Raw genomic sequence first — 8,284 nt, 5'->3', positions numbered from 1 at the left:
CAGATTTTTGTGTCAATGGCAAAAGAAAAGACAAACGGATCAGTACAATAAAACAGGGAGCACAAAAATAGAATCACATATATAGTCAACTTATCCTTGACAAAGGAGTAAAAACAAATCTATGAGAAAAGATTAGTAATTTCAACAAATAGCACTAAAACATCTGTATATCTACATGTAAGAGAAAAAATAATCTAGGCATATTCCTTACACCTTTTAAAAAATTAATATAAAATAGATAATACAGTAAATATAATATAAAGAAACATAGTTTTTAGAAAGTAACATGGAAAAACAAAGGTGACCTTCAAGTTGGCAATGACTTTGTAGATACAGCATCAAAAGCATGATTCATCAAAATAATTGGTATGTTGTCCTTCATTAAAATTTTAAAATTTCTGCTCTGCAAAAGAACTTAGGAGAACAAAAGACCATCTACAGACAGGGAAATAATATTTCAAAACACATATATGGTAAACAACTGGTTTTCAAAATATACAAGCCTTTTGATACTCAGCTATAATAAAACAATTAAAATAGTGGACAATAGAACTGGACATCTCACCAAAGAAAATATACTGATGACAAGCATATGAAAGGTGTTCAATATCATATGTAACTAGGGAAATGCAAATTAAAACATCACTGAGATACCACTACATACAGATTAGATAGCTAAAATCTAAAACACTGACAACACCAAATGTTGATGGTGGTGTGGAGCAACGGGAATGCTCATTCATGGCTGGTAGAAATGCCAAATGGTGCAGCTATTTTAGAAGACAATTTGGCAGTCAATAAAGCTAACTATCATCTTATAGCATGATCCAGAAATTACACTCCTAAATATTTACCCAAATAAGTTAAAAATATTTGCCCACATAAAAATCTATACATGAATGTTTACAGCAGGTTTATTCCAAATTGGCAAAACTTAGAAATAACCAAGATGTCTGTAAATAGGTAACTGGGTAAACAAGCTGCGGCACACCCATACTACAGAGCATTTTCAGTGATAAAAAAGCAATGAACTCTAGAGCTTTGAAAATATATGGAGGATCCTTAAATGTATTCAGGTAAGTGAAAGCCAGTCTGGAAAGTGATACACTTTATGATCCCAACTATATGACATTCTGGGAAGGGCAAACTGTAGATACAGTGAAGTTCATTGGTGTCCAGGGATTAAGAACAAGGAGCACAGAGGTGAATATGTAGCGCAAAGGACATTTTTAGGGCAGTGAAACTATTCTGTGCTATGCTGTAATGGTGGACACATATCATTATTACTTAGTTAAAATCCACAGAACTTTACAACACAAAGATTAAACTTTAATGTAAGCCATGCATTTTGGTTAATAATATATTAATATTGGTTTATCAATTATAACAAATGTATCAAACTATTACAAAATGTTAGTAAATGTGGAGAAAAAGGAGTGGAGATGAAGACAGATTCACCCTGGAGGTGGAGTAATTATTTAAAGCCACAGATATAGGGGTGCCTTGGTGGCTCAGTAGGTTAAACCTCTGCTTTAAGCTCAGGTCATGATCTCAGGGTTCTGGGATCAAGCCCCATTTTGGGCACTCTGCTCAGCAGGGAGCCTGCTTCCCCCTGTCTCTCTGCCTGCTGCTCTGCCTACTTGTGATCTCTCTCTCTCTCTGTCAAATAAACAAATAAAATCTTCTAAAAAACAAAAAATAAAGCCATAGATATGGGTTGTAATGTTTTTTTTTCATTTAGACATCAAACCTCTTTGCTCTCACATTTTACAAATAATCTTTGCCATATATGCTAATCTAATAGGGTCTATGAAATTTGAGAATCTGATCATTTCTTTGCAGGATACTAGCTTTTTTCGTGTCATACTAGGAGGACTATAGGTATGGAGTTATTCAAATCAAAAAGTGGGGAAGGCTTTACCAATTCTAAAAGGGGAAGCCTTTTAGAATTGACTCTTAAATTAATATATCATGTCTCTGTGTGTTCTTCACCCCTAAATCCAGGAGGGAAGAATAATTTGAGGAGAGTACACACTCAGGGTCACAGCATGATGAGCAATCCTTTTTTTGGTAAAAGAAATATTTGCTTTATAAAATCAATGAATGGTTTTAAAAGTCACGTGGCAAACAGTTTTCTATTATGCGAGTGAGAATTGATTTAGAAAGGCTGCCTGTACCTTCTCCACCACCACATGCTCAGGGTTACCAATTTATTTCTTAGTACTCAAAAAAAAAAAACATTTAAAAAATCCTGAGATTATCAGACAAGTTCTCCCCATTTTGCATTGCCATCTGGATACAGATTCCAAAGCAACACCATTCTTCAGAAGAGCTACTCTTGAAAATCAGAGGGTTGGGATTGAATTGAGATCCATGGAATGCTCTGGTTTTAATGCTTAGTCTGATTTGATATATAATTCCAAACAATTTTTTTAAAGATTTTATTTATTTATTTGACAGAGAGAGATCACAAGCAGGCAGAGAGGCAGGCAGAGAGAGAGGAGGAAGCAGGCTCCCTGCTGAGCAGAGAGCCCGATGCGGGGCTCTATCCCAGGACCCCAAGATCATGACCTGAGCCAAAGGCAGCGGCTTAACCACTGAGCCACCCAGGCGCCACAATTCCAAACAATTTAAGGGAAGAGAAAGGAAAGCTTTCCAGAACTTCAAGTACAGTTCAACCAGTCATTTTTTGAATCACGGAATATGGTATAGATTCATTCTGTGACTTTTTTTTTTTTCCTTTGTTGTTTAAGACAAGGAAGTTACTCAGGACACTTGTCAGTGGGTCTGTCATTCTCTGGCCCTATACGAGACCATAGCAAGAGCACATAAAAATGGAAGAAGTTGGAGCAAGTTTATTATAATGATGAAGACGGGACATATTTTTGCTTAGAACTGACTGAAAACTTGTTACTATCCATTCTGGGAAGGGAAATATCAAGATGTACACAGATATGAAGGAGATGAAAAGTATGAACAGAACTTCATCAAAATCCAAAAAAAAAATTTTAGGGGAGAAAGTCTATGCATGGCTATTAATGCTTAAAAGATAAAGACTTACGTTATATGCTCCAACAAACAGTGGTTATATACCTAAAATTTATTATAAAGGCAGTTTAGGCTGATATAGTAAGTTGTTAAGAATCACTTTCATTGGTGTGCATCTATTTCAGAATTTCTATTGAGCATTCCCCTGCCCCAGGAAAAGCTACATGCTTTAATACTGATTTCCCACTGGCCCTACCCCTTCAAACCAAACACCACCACTCTTGTAATATAGCATGAATATTATACTTTAATCTTTTCCTAACTGACATTATGATCAATTTGTGTTTTCTGCTTTATAGATGCTACACGTGGGAGAAAGTCATAAATATTAAAATGTGTATCTAGGTATCTAAGATGGTCCAAACAAAAATTGGAATGTGCACAGACCATGTGAACGAGTTCATCCAGACTTGGCTGGGAGCAAAAAAAAGTTTCTGGGGTTAGCAAGATGGTGGTATAGGAATTTCTAGTACTCTCTCCTCCCAGAAGCATCAATTTGAATAAACACCTGCACAGAAAATGACCTTCACAATTGCTAAGGATTCCTGGTAAGATATGACAGCACTTGGATAGAGCACAGAAATAAGAAAATACGTGTTAAAGAGAGTATGAAAGACAGTTTCACATGACCCTATAACCCATACCCCAAACCATGTCAGCCCAGTGTGGAGAGTGGAGCTTTGCTTTCCTCCTGACTTCACTGTGGACCTCTGCATCAGGCCTGCACCAGCTCCCGTTGACTGGCTCCTGATACCCCAGGTTCCCAGTTTACCCTAGCACCAGGTGGGCCCCCATGGTTCCAGGCCCAACCAAGTACCTTGGATCCCAGGCTTTCAGCCTGCCCCAGCACCAGGCCAATCTCCCAGGCTCCTTTCCTGTCTCAGTGATTTCCATGGATGAACGTTCCAGGCCTGTCCAGGTGACAAGCTATTGCCAGCTGTTCCAAGGTCCAGGCTGGCTCCCAACCCAACCCAACTCTTGTCAGGTCTCCACATACCCAGATGCTAGACCCACACCAGTGGTCTCCTGCTTTTAATCAATCCCCTTTCCCTAACACAGAATCCAAGCCCATCTATGCAGACCTAGAGTAATCAAAACAGTACTGTATTGGCATAAAAACAGACACACAAACCAATGACACAAAATTGATGCCCAGAAATAAACCCATGTATACACGGTCAATTAATTTTCAACAAAAGAGCCAAGAACATACAATGGATATCCTTCAATGGATAAAGGCTAGTCCTTTCAATAATGGTGTTGGGGAAACTGCATAACCACATGCAGAAAACTAAAATTGGAGCCTAGCTTACATTACTTATTCATAAAAATTAACTCAAAATAGATGAAAGATTAAAGACTTTAAAGTAAGACCTGAAACTGCACAACTCCCAAAGAAAACATAAGAAAAAGCTCTTAATGTTGATCTTGGCAATGAATTTTCAGATATGACACCAACAGTGCAGGCAACAAAAGCAAACATAAATGAAGAGGACTATACCAACCTAAAAGGTTTTTGCACAGCAAAAAGAAACATTCAATAGAATGAAGAGGCAATCTACTGAGAAGGGGTTAATATCCAAAATATATATGGAAGTCACACACTTTTTAAAAAGGTAATCCAATTTAAAAATGGGCAGAAAACTCAAATACACATATTTTCCAAAGAAAACACAATAATGCCAACAAGTACATGAACAGATGCTCAACATCACTAATAAGCAAGGAAATGCAAATAAAAGCAACAATGAGATAATACTTTACGTATGTTAGGATGGCTACCATCAAAAGTACAATGAAGTGTTGGCAAGGGTATGAAGAAAAGAGAATACTTATAAACTGTTGGTGTGGATGTAAATCAGTACAGCCACCCTAGAAAGCGATATGGAGGTTTCTTAAAAAACTAACCAAGGTTCCTATCAAAACTAACTAATTGGATCCTGCAATCCAACTTCTGGGTATATATACTAAGGAAATGAAATCAGAATCTCGAAGAGATAACTTGTATTTCCTGTTTGCTGCAGCATTATTCATAATAGCCAAGACATGGAAGCCTAAATGTACACTGACAGATGAATGGATACAGAAAAAATATATACCCATATTCACACACACACACATATTTTTTCCATTAAATTAAAAAAAAAATCTAACCTTTTGTTACAAAATGTACGGATGTTGCAGTGTTATGCTAAAGGAAATAAGTCAGAGAAAGACAAATATTGCATGACCTCACTTACACACAGAGTCTAAAAAAAGCTGAACTCATTGAAACGGAGGATAGAATGGGGGTTGTTAGGATCTGAGGGGTGGGGGAAATAGATACTGATCAAACCAAAGGGTACAAGCTTCCAGTTATAAGATGAGTAAATTCTGGGGATGCAACGTATAGCATGGTGACAATAGTTAATATGAGCTGAAAGAGTAAATCTTAAATGTTCTACCACCAAACAAAAGGTAATTATGTGAGATGATGGAGTAAGTTTTAAATAACCTTACTGTGGTAACTATTTCACAATTTTGTGTGTGTGTCAAACTCATGTTGTATACTTTAAAAAATTTGCACAAAGCTATATGCCAGTTATATTTCTGTAGGCTTGGAAAAAAGGAAGTTTCTAGGTTCCTGAAAAGGGTGAATCAACTAAAAATCTTTCTATGGATTTTGTACGGAATCAAAGAATATTAGGGTGTCAGACTGTCTTCTGGAAAACTGGGCCCTAAATATTTACATAAACCACTTCAATCTGGCTTCTAAAGAAAGCCTGAACAAGCACCCCTGCATTATACATAAAGGTCACAGAGACAAGCTAAATTTCATCTTTCCTAAAAATGCGTGCAGTCCCTGAGGTCCTAGAGTCTCCAGAACAGTCCTACCCCAAACCAAAGGTGTGAATAACTACACACCTACACACACAGATAGATACACACTAAGGTAATGAAATTGTTATAAGATAAATTGCTTCATTCTCTTTCTCTTTCTAGGATAATCCTTATTTAGAATGTCCACGTTTGAACTAGGTGGTATTTTTTTGTTTTCATGCTGCCCAGACATCCATTACGTTGAAACAAAATGGTCTCTGATTAATGTTTAACTAACAAGTAGTCCCACAGTAAGCTTCCAGGTTTCGGGTGCCCGCTAATCTTTCCAGACGAGATCCGGTGCGTTCAGGGAGATATAGTCACAGACCCCGCTAATCTTTCCAACTACAACTACTGGGAACCTCCTCCCATCATTCCTTTAACATCTGTAAAATGGATCTTTAAAAAAAAAAAAAAAATGCTTCCTTCCTATGGAATATACATCCAGTTTCTAGTATTTCCTATCAAGTCTTTTTCTTTCCTTTCCTTTTTCCTTTCCTTTCCCAGATACCACTGAAACAATACAGTTAGCAGAATACTTGTATGTATATAACAACAACAACAGTTATACATAGCTCCCTGAAATGTGAAGGAAAGAATCTGCAGAATCCCTTACATGCTATGAAACCTAAGGAAAACAATGTCTTTCTATTTCAAGAGGATAAGAATTCCTGATCATTTTAACTTAAAAGTTGTTTCAAGTCAAATAAACCATCCAGCATTTTATTTTTGCAGGTTCTACAGTAATCATTTATTAATTTGATGAGAAAAAGCGTTTCTAAAAAGCTCCAAAGACTCCTCCAGTACTTCCAATTCCTAGTTAAATAATCCCACATACCTCAAGGACACTGGGGTGGGGGGACTTTGATAACAAGCACTTAGTTTTCTTCAGTCCTGTTTTTCTCCCCAGCTCCACGGGGCCCATCCCAGGGCCCAGGATGAGGCAACCAGTCCAGTAAAGATGCATGAAGAAAAAAAAGTACACTCACCTAGTTTTTTAAAAACAAAAAACAAAAAAAAACATTCCAGATGCTTTGCCCGGAATTTCAAGCGGCACACAAGACCTGGTCCACTCTAGCTTCAACCTCAAAGATATCTGGCCTGTCCTGTGGGTTAGCAGCTAACATATCTCTCAAGAACTGCTTGATCCCCTCAGACATGGAAGTCCTGAATTTCTGAGAGACAGAGGAGCAAGCAGTCCATCTTTGGGTTTTCAAGCTGCGCCTCACCAACAAGGACCACCTAGCGCCCTTGTTTGACACAGATCCTCAAGCACTCTTTCTTGGTCTCAGAGTCAATGACAGCGACTCCATCTTTGTCCAGGTGCTAATGCCTGGGTGATAAAGATATCAGCCATGGCTGTCTATAGGGTCCGGTCCATCCCAGACGTCAGCAGCCACGTGGAAGTCTGAGCCACATGCTGAGGACAGGTGGTATTTATTCACATTCACATTTTTGTGGTCTTGAGTGCCCTCTTTGCTTCAGGGGAGGCAGACCAGTACAGCCTTTGCTTAGTCCAAAGTCCGCTACCTTTTGGGTGGGGGGTGCCCGACCACTCCGTGATGAGGCTTTACGTCACTGGGTCACTACGTTACGTCACTGGGGACTATATGGATTTAGTGCCCGAAGGCAGTGATGCTCGCGACCTGTATCATGAAGCTTTTGTTGGTGCTGGAAGTTCCACCTTCACAGAGTTCCATGACAAGCCAAGGGTACCAGGGCTCCTCAGCACAAACCACGGCCCTCCCTCCTTGAACCAAAGCCGCCGCCAACTGCAGAGAGAGCGGCGCTCTGGTGGGCACTGCCCATGCGCACAGCCTGCAGTTGCGCGACAGGACGCGATCGTCCAACTGCGCGCCTCACTCCTCCAGCCGTGCTGCGTTCTGGTGGCGCCCCTGAGGCCGGTCAGGCTCCACGTTCTCTTCGGCGTCCTGGCGCACCTGCGTGTCCCCCCTCAAGAGGACTCTGCTAAGTCCGGCCACTGCCTAGTGACGCAGGCCGTGGCGGCCCAGCTGCGTCTCCTGCCGCGGGCTGTAGCGCCGCTGTGCGGACGGGTCCCCCGCGTCTGGCCGCCACAGCGCCAGGTAGGCCTCGTCCTCGCCTCAGCTGCCACTGGTGACAAGGTTCCCGAAAAAAACGTTAATATGTTAAAGATAAATAATTTTGTTTTAAAATTCACCCTTCCTTAGTCATAGCTTCCATGACAGTGGGAATAGAATTTTAATAGGAATGATAAACTATGAGTGATAGCTCTGCAAAGATTATTAAAATTATTGTTTCCATTTGCTTCTATCTAGGCCCTGTTGTAGCAAGAAGAATCCCACCTGCCTCATTCCTTCCTACTTGAACAGATGGATCATAAAAGTATGGGCTCACC

General features: G+C 39.7%; 1 pseudogene; it reads right to left on the bottom strand.

The window, feature by feature from the left end:
* Positions 1-6,953: 6,953 nt before the first annotated feature.
* Positions 6,954-7,607, bottom strand: LOC131808407 (serine/threonine-protein kinase 35-like; annotated as a pseudogene).
* Positions 7,608-8,284: the final 677 nt, after the last annotated feature.

This window comes from Mustela lutreola, chromosome 9 (genome assembly GCF_030435805.1).
Source record: "Mustela lutreola isolate mMusLut2 chromosome 9, mMusLut2.pri, whole genome shotgun sequence".
Lineage (NCBI taxonomy): Eukaryota > Metazoa > Chordata > Mammalia > Carnivora > Mustelidae > Mustela > Mustela lutreola.
The sequence above is the reverse complement of the archived record's forward strand: the minus strand, read 5'-3'. Positions and strand labels throughout refer to the sequence as shown.